We start from the raw sequence: 15,384 nt of genomic DNA on the forward strand, positions 1-15,384 counted from the left end.
CCACATTTTTATGACATTACAGTAATGTATAGAATGGGAAGGGGGGGGGGGACAAATCGTTCGTCTAAAACTAGCATGCATTCCAATCATCCTCACTCTACTTATGAAATCACGGATGAGATGGGCAGGCCACGTCACCAGGAAGTCAGAAGAGTGACTATCAAAGCAGATCTTATACGGAGAGCTGATGGAGGGAAAGTGATATCAGGGTGGTCGTTGAAACATTTTTTAAGATTCACTCAAGTCATCCTTAAAACACTTTAACAATGACCCTGAGTTCTGGCGGAATCTCGTCCGTGCTGGAATTACAGATTTCGAACGGAGGAAAACTGTTGATGCAGCATAGAATCACGAGTGTCATAAATGTCAGAAAAATAGCACGCAGACAGCTTAGAGCACAAATTGGCCTAATAAACCACTCACTTGCTCGCAGAAAAAAAAAAAAAAAAAAAAACCCTCCACAAAGCCAACAACAAAAAGCAGCGATGTCATGGTCATCTTGGAATTCAGGTTGAATAAGGACATGCTGTGAAGGTCAGGCATGCTCCTGTCTATAATGTACCGCATGCTAATATTGCACCTATTTTGGGATCTGGTATTGTATTACAACTAAACATTTATTATTTATCTATTTATTTTTTATTTAATTAGCTATTAGTATTATTAATATTAATATTATTACCCGTGGGAAAATAGATGGTTTACACCGGTCAAAAAATAGTTTCGTCACCGTTGACCTCGACATTCAAGGTAACTGAGCTGACAAGCGATCAATAATTTACAGACAGTGTAGCACAGCTGTTCGTGACAAACACGTGTATGTTATCAGTACTGATTCTTAATTTTGACGGAAGGGAACCGGTAAGTTTAAATAACGATAGGTTTTCGAGTCATTTGATATGAGAATTTAAGGTCCAAGCATCGGTAACAGGCTGATTCGGCCCATGGCTGATTCGGCCCAGATTACGGGGTAATTCGGCCCAGATTAACAGCTGATTGGGCCCCAAATGTTAAATAATAAATATTGCATAATAAAGTTTCGTCTGGGATTTTAATGTGACATTTACATTTTTTGTAATATTATATTTCTCACTATTTTCCAGATAACGTCGAGCATTTCAAACAAAACCCCGATGTTACACAAAATGAAATGGAAATAACTTAAGACTTGATCATGAATGTGCAATATTTCTAAGGCTGCAATTGTAATAGTTTATTTTATTGAGAAATAATAAAATTACTAACACTGACAAACACCATGAAAGCAGGGCTCATGCTGTGAATTTATGTTTTCTATACCACCTTGTCGGCTAATTCTGCGCGTCGGGTACTTCTGATCTGATAAATGATACGACATTCCTATAAACATTGGATCACGTGTTGTTTTTGGTCGAATATCCAGTTTGTATCGAGAAAGAACGATCGTCCTTTTTATTAAGGAAGTGATACTCATAAAGTTTAGAAAAATATCCCACTTTTCTACCCTGGATGCACATGATAATGCGATTTCTAATTGTCAACATGAAGACCCACTCCATAACCTTTTTGAACTTGTAACCCAGAAAATCCTATTTACTTTGTATCTTTCAGAATTATACAAATAAATACAATATATACAAGATGGACATGTATACCTTAAAACAATACTGCATTTTAATTCAAGTTTACAATTTTGCAATAAATAATATGTACAAGATCGTCTGCTATCAAAAATGTCAACTTGCCGCTAGAATCGGATTCTCAAGAAATTACCTGCCATTTAGTCTGTTTCTAAATTCTTTAGTAATTTCTTTTCTCCGTACACGAGACATTGTTAACACATTACATCATATTCAATGTTGGTTCTCTTCAACATAAAAGCATATTTATTTTATAAAAGGTTGAACTTCACTAATTTTGTTACAAGGTCAGTTTATTTTGCTTAATAGCTCTTGCCATTTATTGGCATTGTTGCATTGAATTTTGTAAAACCAGCTATAAACCTGACCTAATTACTCGACCAAAATGCTGACAGAAAAAAGTCCAAAGTAATGTATTTCATTTCCTTAGCCCAATTCATAAACATTATATCTTTTCAAAGCTATGTGCAGAATAGGCCAAAATATCATGAGTCAAGAAAACACTGGGGTGGTATCTGTTGTGTCCAAAATTAATATTATTTTGAACAGAATATTCTGGTGACAATTGCCTCTTTTCAAAAGGTAAGCATTTCAGTATTTTATTTTCATCAATCGGTCAAATTTGGTATGTGTTTTTCCTCAGTACTGGTGAACAGAAACCTTAGGTGTGCAGAAATGCTTGACAGCATTGTACATATTGGTCTGAGTATGTTAATGCTTCTGTTTGATGTATTTAGAAAATAATATTTATCTTGTGGATTGTACTATATAGACTGTTAATGCTAAATAACCCATATCCACTAAAAAATTAAATCGGGGTCGTGTACATTTTTAGGTTTAATTCAGTATGGTATTATATGTGTATATTCTGATAATCATGTGGACTTCTTAATAATTAAAATGAAAATGATAGTGTAACAAAAATGGTTGTGTTTCCCCTGTTGAAAGCTGAAACATGTTTTATCACTCTTTCTCTGACTTTATTTGATTTTGAGTTAACGTAGTTTCTCAGTGCAAGATAGGCCATATGTGGCAGCCTGTATAACTTCATCTTTGCTAGTCCCGGTTCTGATGTGTTAACCATTTTTACACCTTGGCAGATCATTCAGATATTTTGTTGCTTTGGGTCTGTGAATTTCCACCAATCAAAATGAAGTTGTTCAAATTTGAACACTGTTCCTACAAGATATAGATAAGAGGACCACACAACTGGAATGGACACATCAGTAAGCAATTTTCCACTGCCAGTCTGTGTTTGTACAAACATATCCTTTTCCTGAAGTTCACCTATAATAGCTTCTCTGTGGCACATATTCATACTTTGGATGTTAAGCTTACAAAGTATTCTTTTGTGTTCACTTGCTGCCACCATTTTCAGCCAACATATAATACACCGCTGTTACATGCTATCGGTTAGTTGGCAATTACGTGCTGAGGGAGACAACTCATTATATCCAATAGATGTTGCTAGGAAAAAGCTCTGAAATATCTGAACAACCCACCAAAGGTTGACACATCGGAATTTTGGCTAGCAAAGCTGGTGTAACTGGTGGATGAAGAACCTGGGAATATCCCAGTAAAAACCACAAACCCAATGGAAGCTAATGGCAGCTTTGTCACATACCCACATTGACTGAGCCAGAGACTTGAACCCATGCAGACAGAGGTTAGATGGCAATAATTGGTAAAGGCAAGTGCTTTATACAACTCTGCCCCACAAATGTTTCTTTTAAGCCATATATATATATATATATATATATATATATATATATATATATATATATATATGTCTAAGTATGCAGATGTTTTAGTTCCTCTTTGTCATTGATATATACTGGTCTGAACATGTTACTGCCTTTTTAAAAGTGTAGAATTATGTTTTATTAAAAACTAATTTGGAACAAACCCTGTGTATAAAAACAAAGAGAAATGTAATTTTCATTTTCTGAATTTATAATATAATATTTAAATGTATGCATTTCATTATTGAAAGTGGATACTGTGCAAGGGGTAAGATATAAAAATAGCATTTTGATATTTAAATTAAGTTTATTTATTTAATATACCAATGGAGAAGCTGACATTGTCCATTCAGTAGCTGAATGGTGGAGGTCTGTTTTTCTGCATAGGACTTCTACAAGGCAATCAGTCATCCCAGGAACTTCCTCTGAGTCATCTGTTTATGCTGATATCTCCTAAATTTGCACTTGGATATCATCTTTACTTTAATTATCACTGTTTATTTATTACTTTGTTTAATCATGGCATCTTTGATTAATTTAACGTCAAACACTACAGTTGAGATCAGCTGCCCATGAATTGGTAAAACCAGTTTGACCAATGTCACTTTAATTAAAGCACTTTTGAGGTCATTTGCCAATTTACCAATTTTTATACCATTCCAGAACACAAACTGTAATGCTGACTTTAAATAACTTTGTGTCCATTTGTTACATGGCAAGTATGTATTCACAAATATAAATTCAGAAATCAATATTTAATGAATTCAGAGTGCTTTAAATTAAGTATTTGGCAACAAAAATATGCATGTTTCCAGTATAAAAACAAAACAAAAAAAATCATAAAAATTGATTGTACATCTAATTAAGCCAGGTTTGCCAAGTGCTTGAAGTGCTTAGTACATTATATATATATGTTTTTAAATTTAAAAAAACTATTTCTATGGAAACACACCTAATTTTTGATGGCCTTTTCAAAAGTTTCAAAGGTTAAGATGAAAATAATCTGGTTTACTGGTTCGAGACTTTACTCAAAAACAAAAGACAAGTATTTAATGATAACAGTTGATGAAATTTAATGATAACAGTGAAGTATGTCACACTATCATTTTACTCTTCAATCACTCTTTATACAAATATTTTTCTTTTCGTAAATAAAATGCAAAGAAAGCATGATGTGCATGAGACAGTAAATAAATAAGTTGGATTAATATATATGCATTACTATTTGATAGTGTAAATACTGGTCTGATTTATAAAAATTTAACTTGATATTTTCTTTATTGAACATTGGAAAGTTATTTTTGTTTTAAAAAAGAACTGTGATAGCTGTTTTATTTTGGGTAGAAATTTGTTAATAACTATCTGATGCAAGCTTGAAATCATGTTTGCATTCTCTTATTATGCTTGTGAAAATGGTAATAATTATTAAAATAAACTGGGTATGCGCATTCCATTGTTTTTCTTTCAGTAGTTAAATTGATCAGAATTGGCCCTGCATTTATGCCAAATCATCGTGTAATTTGGTCTGAATCAGCCATGGTCCAATCAGCCATCAATCACTTAGTCCTAAAATGTAAGATGTTAAGGGCTATTGGTTCTGCACAGGTGGGTGAGGGACACTACTCTGGTTTCAAATGATAATAATAGTGATGTTCCATGTCTCTTGGTAAAGAATCCTGCAACATTTAGCAGTGAGTGTGTGAAAGAATAAGATATAATTTCCAAAAATTCCATCCCATTTTTGTCCACAGGTTTTCATGCAGTGTAAAGCCATTTAGAGTCAATTGTTTCAGCCATCTTAGAAACCAGTAACATGACTCCTGTTTTGCATTTGTCAGAAGTTTTATTGTGCAGATTCAGTTTTCTTTTTGATTTCTGAATACTTTTTTTGTTTGATCTAGAAAGGTCTAGAATGTTTTTTTTTTTAAAAAAAATTAATGGTATTTACCCTGTAATAATAATAGTTTTTAGTCCCAATTATTTTGATGATCTCCCCTCCCATTAACAGTTTGGAATATTTTAGGTCTCTCCCTATGCCCTTCTTTACAAGATGTACATCTGTCTATTCTACCGCAATTAGTAATTAACTTTTCTGTACTTTATTAATTAATGAATATTGGATTTAAAACTTAACCACTTTCTTGGTATCCTTTTAATGGGCTCTAGGCGAAATGTACCATATGTAAGACTTTGGTCTAATACAACTCCTTTATGTAGACCACCTGCCACCAGCCACATTAAACTTCCTAATTGTGTCCTGCTTTCTAAAGCAACGCATGTCTTTGCAAATGTTTACACTGTACAGCTAAAAAAATTGATTTGTCCAGTTTTCAAATATCATACATAAAACGACATAAGTAACTATTTATCACAAATACAGCAAAATGTCACTAAATGACAACTAATATGTGTATAACTAATTGTACAAAAAAAAAACCCAACTCTTTTCCTATAATGCATGGCTTATTCAAGACACCGTAGAATCCACTATAGAAAAGCACACAGTTATTTACATGTAGACATATTCACTGTTAACAAGCATGATGCACTATACTTAGTTTAAAATTCGTGTCACATCCAATAGAACTAAAAGAAGGGCATTTTATGGTATGCAAATGCTCATATAGCTGATTAGTTTGCAGTTTTAAATTTTCTTCATTTATATCACACTCTTACTTTGCAGTTGTTGCCATCTCACACACTAGTGGAAATGCATACAACTATTACTGTAATTATGGTAGTTCTCATACTTACAAGCAAATTCAGTATATATCCCCTGTTACATGGGGGAAGTGAATGTCCCTCCGTATTTGGTTTTCGTTATCTAGGGGTTGACCGCCCTCAATGTTATTGCCCGGTTCGAGTAAATATAAATATAAGTGGTGAAACTTACAGGTGGAATAGATAGAGATCTGAGCAGGTATATAGAACAAACCAACACGAGCCCCCGTACATGTAAACAAACAATTTAATCAATTACACTGGTCAACAGTGAAATCATTACTGACTTGAAAAGGCCCTAATCTGTAGTATTTTGGTGTGCCGAACACGAATATAACCGTGAAAAATTTGTATTGGCTCTCGTTTTGAAGATATTCATATACCTCATTTTCTATGTTTCACTGTGTAAATTTCTCCAGTAGGACTGCAGCAACATCCGGAATAATGATGTAACATTGCATAATACCATCATGCTCACATCATCCACAGTTGATTGCATCATTTTCTGATGCAATGCAATACTAATGCCATGCGGCTGCTGAAGTAAGTTGACGTCAGCAGTGTACTATACATGTGTAGGCCTATTATACTAATGCCAGGCGGCTGCTGAAGCTGACGTAAGCAGTGTACTATATAAAGCCCAATCAGATAGGTTCAGCATTTAAAATATTTTAGACGTTGTGCGAGACAGTTCAAGCTACTGTTACATAAAACTTATTATTTTATCCATTTACGTACAATAAAGAACAGTAATGCCTCGAAAGTGTGTTAATACCGCGGACAATTTTTGCTATATTTGTGGGGAAGTGACATTTGCCAACCAGAAGAAAAGTATCAATTCTCAAGTGAAGAAGGCATATCATCTTTACTTCGGATGCAAGGTTGGTGACCAAGACAAGCCTTGGGCTCCGCATATATGCTGTGCTACATGTACAACACAGCTTTCACAGTGGTTGAATTGCAAAAGGTCATCAATGCCGTTTGCAGTCCCAATGGTGTGGAGAGAGCCAAGCAACCACCTAAATGACTGTTACTTCTGCTTGGTTCCTCCTCTTTCCGGCGGAATAACGAAGCGAAAGAAGTCGAGAATAGTCTACCCAAACATTCCGTCTGCATTGAGACCAGTTCCACATGGTGAGGGACTTCCTATTCCAGAACCTCCAGCAGAATATTCTCTTGATTCATCTGACGAAGACAAAGGTGAGTCGACCTGTTCTTCTCCTGGTCCATCAGCATGCAGTGATCCAGATTTTCACTGTGGTGCATCATCAACCCCACACAGAATAACACAGGAAGAACTAAATGACCTGATTCGTGATTTGGACTTATCAAAGAACAAGGCAGAATTGCTAGGATCAAGACTCCAACAATGGAATCTTCTAGAAGAAGATGTCACAATTACTGCATATCGAAAGCGCCACCAGCAATTGGAGCCTTTCTTCAGAAAGGAAAGTAATCTGATATTCTGTTCCGATATTGAGGGCCTCATGAATGCTTTAAAAATCACTCATGACCCACAAGAATGGAGACTATTTGTGGACTCTTCGAAACTGAGTCTCAAGGCTGTGCTTTTGCACAATGGAAACATTCTTCCATCTATTCCAGTAGCGTATGCTGTCCACATGAAAGAGACATACGATAACTTAAGGCAGCTACTGAATTCCATTGAGTATAACAAGTACAGCTGGCACCTCTGTGGTGATTTGAAGGTAGTTGCCCTTTTAATGGGACTGCAGCAAGGATATACAAAATACATGTGTTTCTTATGCGAGTGGGATAGCCGAGCAAGGGAAATGCACTACATGAGGAAGGAATGGACTCACAGGCAGAATGTAGCCATTGGAGAGAAGAATATCCAACACCCAGCTCTGGTTGAGGCTCAGAAAATCTTGCTACCACCCCTTCACATCAAACTAGGTTTGATGAAGAACTTCGTGAAAGCCATTGACCGGACTTTGCCAGCATTCCGATACCTGCATGAAAAATTCCCTCGACTCAGCGAAACAAAGATTAAAGAGGGAGTTTTTGTGGGTCCTCAGATTCGAGAGCTTTTCAAAGATGACCGGTTCAACAACTTGCTGGAAGGTGACGCGAAACAAGCATGGAATGCTTTTCGCCTAGTTTCTACAAACTTCCTCGGAAATGTTAGGGCAGAAAACTATAAGGAACTAGTAGAAGACATGTTGATGAAGTATAAGAAACTTGGCTGCAATATGTCTCTAAAGATTCACTTCCTTCATTCCCATTTGGATTTCTTTCCTAGCAACTGTGGTATTGTTAGTGATGAACACGGCGAACGTTTTCATCAAGATATCGCAACAATGGAACAAAGATACCAGGGAAAATGGTCCACTACAATGCTGGCTGACTACTGCTGGACACTCCTCAGAGATGCTCCCGAACAGCTGTACAAGAGACAGGCGAAGAAATCTAAGATGTAGTCAATGACTTGATTTTTTATAGGTAGGCTATTACAGTTGACCTTTTACTATTGGAATGCATTTCGTTATGTAAACATTAATTTCTTGCAGATTACAAAAAAACTAGAGCCAATTTTGCAATTTGACTGTCATATTCGTGTTCAGCACATAAAAATTGATAAGAATTGACTAATTTTATTTCAGTAACATGACTTTTGTAAAAATTTGTTGTCCAGTGTTACATACAAACACTTTGAAAATTCATTACATCAGGAATGCACTCTGCTTTTAGAAACTTAACTTTCACCGAAATACAAAGAAAACGCAAATAGATTAAAATAAGATAGTCGATCTGTTACTGATAGATTTAGTTCATCATAGGATTGAGTGAACAATCGAAGTCAACGTCTTGTACGATTTGATAACCTGCTCGTCCTCAGTCTGTTTTGCTTCCTCTGTCGCTGTTCAGACCCTTGGATCTCAAGATGATACTTTCTACCACCCGTCTCAGGACACTCTCAAAATACTTCTTCAGAAATTAATACGTCGTAGGGTTGCGTCACAGGATTATATGTCTCACTGCACTCTTCTCTATGCTTCTCCGTATAGGTCTCAGAATAACATCACCTCATTCGTTCATACGTCTCTGGAGCTATTTTCTCCCTTTTAAATAAATATAAATAGAGACAACCTAAATTTCCCGTTATTTATGAAATGGTTAATTCTTCATTATTCTCCCTCGTTATCAGATTTCACTATCAGTGCTAAACAGACACTAAGGTTATCAATCGACTCCACATGTCCTATAATGACCCTAGTTAGTCAAATGGCTAATTCGTTACGCCTTGACCTTACACATTACCACATACACAGCGAATAAATAGGATACATCACGTCAATCAATTACTAGATCATTTCCGTCAATACACACTTATTCTTAATCATACGTGAAATCTTCTAAATTCGGCAAATTCACACGGATTCTTGTAATCATATTAACTAATGTAATGCATTAAATTCTTAGAACATAATTCTTATGCAACAAGACGACAAATTCAAACAATTCGTCAAACTTATCTAAAGAAGATTAATGTACAACTTCCTATGCATAAACTCAACACAGTTATACTTCATAAAGCAAATTATTACACGAATGTAGAAAAAAGATTCATGCAGATACAAATAAATAACTTCAGCAAAGCATTATATATGGCATCAACAAATTACATGGAATTGTCACACTACCTTTGCTGTCAACATTTCTCCCTCTAATCGGTAAATTAGTTCGTCGGTTCCTTTCGACAATCGTCCCCTTTTTGGACAACAGTTTTACGGAAATTTCTTGCAAATTCCCGGAGTCGTAACCTTTGGGTCTCCTCTAGTAGGAAAAGCTTAGACTGATTAAAATTCGATGCGAGCAATATTAAAACCTATGAAATTTTGTGTTGGAACACACCCTCTCATTTAACGTACCAATCAGAATCAAATATCTCTGCCGCCCTTTTTCCAGAGGTGCCAAAGTCAGGGTCAACTTGACCCTGGTAGTTTGAGTAACAGAGTTTCTGCATTCTCTCAATTGTGACAACTTTACCATGAAAATGAAGTTTTCCTTGTCCTAAATTGTCCGCCTGGCTGCTGTATAAACAAATGTTTAATTAGGAACAGAATTCTCCCTCTAAAGGACATTACCGTACACGGTAGTATGGCGATATGATACGCACTTGTCTCCATAAATCTAATTAATGGTTGTCTGGTCTCAGCTAATGTATTCTTGTTAGATCGACATAAAATTTGCCACTTCACATAGGCCCCTCTTTGAAGAGTAAAATCAGGGATTTTGCTCTCCAAACTTTTGGAGATCTAATCATATTCAGTTACACGACCTCAGGTGAACCCTTCACCTCAGTCGTCCCTAGTCTACTTAAGCAGTCAGCTCCTACATTCTCGCTGCCTTTAATGTATCGTACCTGGACTTGGTACTGCTGTAGAAATAATGACCATCTCATTAGTCGTCCATTTGTCAACTTAGCTTGAGCTAAATAAGCTAGTGGTTGGTGGTCAGTTTCCAAAATAAATTTTCGTCCATACAAGTAACGTTGAAATTTAGTTATCCCAAAGATAATCACCAAGCATTCTTTCTCAGATACTGAATAATTACGTTCTGCAGTCGACAATTTCCTGCTACTGTAAGCAACTGGGAATAAGCTTCCGTCATGCTCTTGTAATAACACTGCCCCTAAACCTCTATCACACGCGTCGGTACGTAAGACAAAATCTCGGGTCACATCAGACAATTTCACTACTGCATCTGACGTCAGTCTGTCCTTTAACGTCTGAAATGCTCATTCACATGCGTCTGTCCATACAACTTTAGTCGGAGCTTTTTTTCGAGTTAAGTCAGTCATTATAACTCACATGTCTATCCTAGTTTGAATTTCATTTCGGACAGTTTCTAATTTTGCATAGGGTAGCGGATATGGCTTTAACTTCACTGGTTTCTCATCCAGTAATTTCATGGTGAACTCCTCTAACTCCGTCTTGCCAGGTCGTTCTGTCAAGACGCTTGAATAATCTTGGAGTAATGACTCCACTTCCTTACGTTGCTCTGACGTTAACGTCCCGTCAAGCACAACGTCGACATAGGTTTCTTCCCTCGTCAAAGGACAACTAGGGAGTACTTCCGCCTCTCCTCCGTTGTCGTCGACTTCTTCTGTTACAACTGTAGCTACCACAAACTCTGTGGGTGTTTCTCTTTCACGGTAACGTTTCAGGAGATTTACGTGGTACAACTTCTCCTTGTCTCCTACCCGGATACGGTAGTTCTGTCCACCTTTTCTCTCCGTTACCATGAATGGTCCCCTCCATGAGACTTGAAGTTTGTTGTGTTCTAACGGTAGCAACAACAACACCTTGTCACCCACCTCGAAGTGACGTTCCTTTGTCCTTTTGTTGTAATATTTGGCCTGACGTCCCCTTGCGTCACAGAGATTCTCCTGAGCCAATTTCGAAACCTCTTCCAGCTTGTTGCGGAGATCAACAACATATTGGTATGTTGTTCGCAATTCCTCCGATGCTTTCTCATCCGTCCATAATTGTTTTAACACAGCCATGGGTCCCCTGACTGTCCTTCCATATACTAATTCAAAAGGTGAAAAACCCACTCTTGCCTGTGGCACTTCTCGATACGCAAACAGTATCGTGGGAAGGTATCGATCCCAATCCCTAGGTCGACCTTCACATAGCTTCTTCAGAGCCTGTTTCAATGTCCCATTGAAATGCTCCACCAAACCATTACACTGCTGGTGATACGGGGTAGTCGTCAGATGTCTAATAGATAGTAATCTATTTACTTCTTCCATCACCTGGCTCATGAACTGCGTCCCCTGGTCAGTCATTATCTCCTCAGGGACACCAACTCTAGACCAAACTCCTAACAAGGCCTCAGCCACCGTGACTGAGTCAATGTTCTTCAAGGCCACTGCCTCTGGGTACCGAGTGGCGTAATTTACTATCGTTAATATATATCGATTACCGCTTTCTGCCGCCGGCTTTATTGGACCTACCAAGTCCATCGCATCCCTCGAGAAAGGTTCGTCAATCAGTGGGGTGGTTCCTAGTGGCACCGGGCGATGGGAGGTCTTGGGTGCCACCCGCTGACACTTGTCACACGACAAACAATACCTCCGAACATCCCCATACACACCTGGCCAGTAGAACTCCCTCACTAACCTATCTCTGGTCTTCGCCACGCCCATGTGGCTTCCAAGTAGACCCTCATATGCCAGCCTAAGCACTTCTGCTCGCTTCGCTCTGGGCACAACAACTTGCTTGAACGTATTGGTCCCTTTCTTGGCGTACCGATACAAAATGCCGCGTTTCATCGCGAACTTTACCTCGCCGTCTGGCATTCTCCGTATAGACCCATCTTTTGCATACCTGTGTACCTTGTTGAGAGACAAATCTTCCTCTTGAAGTTTCCTCAACTCGCCAGGTAGCAAATTGTCTATGGGCAAAGTCGTGGGTCGTAGCGGCTTTGACCCTGACCTTCGCTTTATAGCCCTCGTCTCAACAGACCCGACGTATACAGGTGTACACGTCATAGGGTTAGGTTGCGGCAACACATGCCTACACCCTAATATTCCATCATGAGACAGTCCCGACAAACACGCTGCTTGAATTCGCCCCTTTACATACGGCGAATCAAGATCAATGCTAACGACCGAAAGCGAATCCTTCGTCCGGTTAGCAAACTGGACTTCAACCGTCTCACCTGTATAATCCCTAGGCTTGACATACTTACTATCCACCAAGGCAGGATAACGCAGCCAGTATCATACAGTACGGTTGCCCTCTCACCGTTAACCGTAGCTACTGCTGTATTAGTCAGCTCCACTGTTTCTTGTCTGTTAACAGTATTCGGAGTTACCGAATTCATCGTTGTTGGACGATACTTCCTACAGTCCTTAACGACATGGCCTGGTCTGTTGCAGCCGTAACACACCGGCTCACCTTTCCTCCCCGTGGCATATTTCTCTACCCCCTGAGTCTTCCCCGACCCACGGAAATGTTCTCGGCTGAGATTTCCGGCCCCTGGCCTCCCACCATTCTGTCCATTCCGTCTTTGGGGTGCCACCTCAGTGGTCTTTCTATGCTCGCCGATTCCAGGTCGATCCCTGCCACCCCAGGTGGTTGGATGTGAGTGCGCGCTCTCATAGCGCTCAACCATCATGCTTATATCATCCAACGTCGAGAACTCGCGCTCCGCTAAAAATGCTATTAAATCCTTCCTGTACGTACTTAAGACGTGCTCTTTCAAAACTTCTTCGCGTATGCCTTCATACGTTAGTGTGGTGCCAGACATTTTCATCCATTTATCAAAAATTACGCGTACTCCGCTATGGAATTGCACGTGCGTTTTGGTAGCTTTTTTCGACGATTCTCTAAAGAGTTTCCGGAACGTTTCTGCCGACAGCTTATAGTGCTGTAGTAGCGCTTTCTTCAGAGCGTCGTAGTCGTCTATCTCCTCCGGTGTCATATTGTGGTAGACGTCTTTCGCGGCTCCGTGTAAGAATGCTGAAACATTGATAGCCCACTGGTCTCTGGGTAGCTGATGAACCAGTGCCAACTTTTCGAACTGTGTCAAAAAGTTGTCAACAATTTCGTCCTTGTCATTGAACATGGGCATGGTGATCTGTATTGGTTGTCTGTCTTCAGATCGTCTACTTGTGGGCCCTGGACGTTCGTTCCGATCTTCACCCCTCCTGAACTCGGCTTCGATCCTCAGTCTCTCCATGGCTAACATATGTTTGTGTTCTTTAGATTTCTCCTCGGCCTGTAATCTGGCTAGTTCGGGCTCTCGCTCACGCTCGGCTGCTTGTCTGTCTTTCTCTTGTTCCCTTTACTCGGCCTGCAATCTGGCTAATTCGAGCTCTCGCTCACGCTCAGCTGCTTGTCTGTCTTTCTCTCGTTCCACGGCTAATTGCTCCTTGTGTTCCCTAACACTTCGTTCGACAAATTCAGCTGAGTTCCATCGTAACCTAATTCCTCTCTTCCTATTGACTTAAATTCCCTAACTAATTGTCTGTCTGTCGCCATCCTGGTCTACTTGTAAGGTGACACAAGAATTAAGTCTTTTACCTATAACTTAAGTTTTACTGCCCTATTTGAAAATAGCCCCTCACGTATTTATCATATGCCTGACTCAGTTAACCAGACGGTCCCTGAACCAATCAATCAATAAATAAACGGGCAGTACGCAGCTGGAATGCCTCCCCAAATTAGTGCAGTGCTTAACCACTAACAAGGCGTAATTTATTACTGCAGGATTTGCCTAAATATCTCTTCTCACAAGAGAATACAAAGGAAATTTTCCACTTTACCCCACAAATTTAGAATACGACTTGATAGCAAAGGTATGTGTCTCAATTCTTACAATATTCTCATCACAATATGTAAAGAAATGGCAAGAAATTAGCATGCACAATATATATATGTATAAACAAAATAGCAGACAATGACTCGATTCACTCTGATCATTATTTCTTATAGTAATAATGGAATTATCACTATCTTGATACTGATTTTGTTCTATATTTGCTCAGACTCTTTTACTCGAATGAAAATGTTCTGATATCCCGGACGAAAGCTCCCAAATTGTTACACGGGGGAAGTGAATGTCCCTCCGTATTTGGTTTTCGTTATCTAGGGGTTGACCGCCCTCGATGTTATTGCCCGGTTCGAGTAAATATAAATATAAGTGGTGAAACTTACAGGTGGAATAGATAGAGATCTGAGCAGGTATATAGAACAAACCAACACGAGCCCCCGTACATGTAAACAAACAATTTAATCAATTACATACAAACACTGAAAATTCATTACATCAGGAATGTACTCTGCTTTTAGAAACTTAACTTTAACCGAAATACAAAGAAAACGCAAATAGATTAAAATAAGATAGTCGATCTGTTACTGATAGATTTAGTTCATCATAGGATCGAGTGAACAATCGAAGTCAACGTCTTGTATGATTTGATAACCTGCTCGTCCTCAGTCTGTTTTGCTTCCTCTGTCGCTGTTCAGACCCTTGGATCTCGGGATAATACTTTCTACCACCCGTCTCAGGACACTCTCAAAATACTTCTTCAGAAATTAATACGTCGTAGGGTTGCGTCACAGGATTATATGTCTCACTGCACTCTTCTCTATGCTTCTCCGTATAGGTCTCAGAATAACATCACCTCATTCGTTCATACGTCTCTGGAGCTATTTTCTCCCTTTTAAATAAATATAAATAGAGACAACCTAAATTTCCTGTTATTTATGAAACGGTTAATTCTTCATTATTCTCCCTCGTTATCAGATTTCACTATCAGTGCTAAA

The 15,384-nt window shown here is 38.6% G+C and overlaps 1 protein-coding gene across 2 annotated transcripts in view; it reads left to right on the forward strand.

The window, feature by feature from the left end:
* The first annotated feature begins 257 nt into the window (after positions 1-257).
* LOC149775148 (uncharacterized) overlaps positions 258-15,384 on the forward strand; it is a 57,649-nt gene continuing 42,522 nt past the window's right edge. Inside the window, exon 1 of one of the 2 annotated variants that reach the window (XM_089944141.1) lies at positions 258-595. The gene's annotated coding sequence lies outside the window, so the exon portion shown is untranslated. Of the gene's footprint in view, positions 596-733; positions 862-15,384 lie in introns of those variants that run through there. The other variant, XM_089944140.1, reaches the window with a different exon arrangement.

The sequence above is a fragment of the Sinohyriopsis cumingii genome, chromosome 19 (genome assembly GCF_028554795.1).
Source record: "Sinohyriopsis cumingii isolate HCF-2022 chromosome 19, ASM2855479v2, whole genome shotgun sequence".
NCBI classification, from domain to species: domain Eukaryota; kingdom Metazoa; phylum Mollusca; class Bivalvia; order Unionida; family Unionidae; genus Sinohyriopsis; species Sinohyriopsis cumingii.